Here is a 695-nt window from a genome sequence, read left to right on the forward strand (position 1 = left end):
GTTGCTTTAATGCAACAGAACTGCAAGTTTTATGGACTTCCATCTGAAGATCCTTACCAGTTTTTAACTGAGTTCTTGCAGATTTGTGAGACTGTAAAGACGAATGGAGTTGATCCTGAAGTCTATAGACTCATGCTTTTCCTGGACTCCTGGGATAAGCTAGTCATGGCTTTCTTGGATAAATTCTTTCCTCCTCAAAAGTTGAGCAAGCTTAGAGTGGATGTTCATACCTTCAAACAAAAAGATGGTGAATCCCTCTATGAAGCTTGGGAAAGATACAAGTAGTTAACCAAAAGATGTCCATCTGACATGTTTTCAGAATGGACCATATTAGATATATTCTATTATGGTCTATCTGAATTTTTGAAAATGTCATTGGACCATTCTGCAGGTGGATTTATTCACCTGAAGAAAATGCCAGAAGAGGCTCAAGAACTCATTGACATGGTTGCAAATAACCAATTTATGACAACTTCTGATAGGGATTCCGTGAATAATGGGACGCCTCAGAGGAAGGGAGTTTTTGAAATTGATGCTCTGAATGCCATATTGGCTCAGAACAAAGTGTTGACTCAGCAAGTTAACATGATTTCTCAAAGTCTGAATGGATGGCAAAATGCATCCAACAATACTAAAGAGGCAGCTTCTGAAGAAGCTTATGATCCTGAAAACCCTACAATAGTAGAGGTAAATTA

General features: G+C 38.3%; 1 non-coding gene across 1 annotated transcript; it reads right to left on the reverse strand.

The window, feature by feature from the left end:
* Nucleotides 1-207: 207 nt before the first annotated feature.
* Nucleotides 208-311, reverse strand: LOC130984095 (small nucleolar RNA R71). The gene has a single exon (XR_009088052.1). It is a non-coding gene; the product is annotated as a small nucleolar RNA R71 (small nucleolar RNA).
* Between the last annotated feature and the right edge of the window lie 384 nt (nt 312-695).

This window comes from Arachis stenosperma, chromosome 5, assembly GCF_014773155.1.
Source record: "Arachis stenosperma cultivar V10309 chromosome 5, arast.V10309.gnm1.PFL2, whole genome shotgun sequence".
In the NCBI taxonomy this organism is placed as follows: Eukaryota; Viridiplantae; Streptophyta; class Magnoliopsida; order Fabales; family Fabaceae; genus Arachis; species Arachis stenosperma.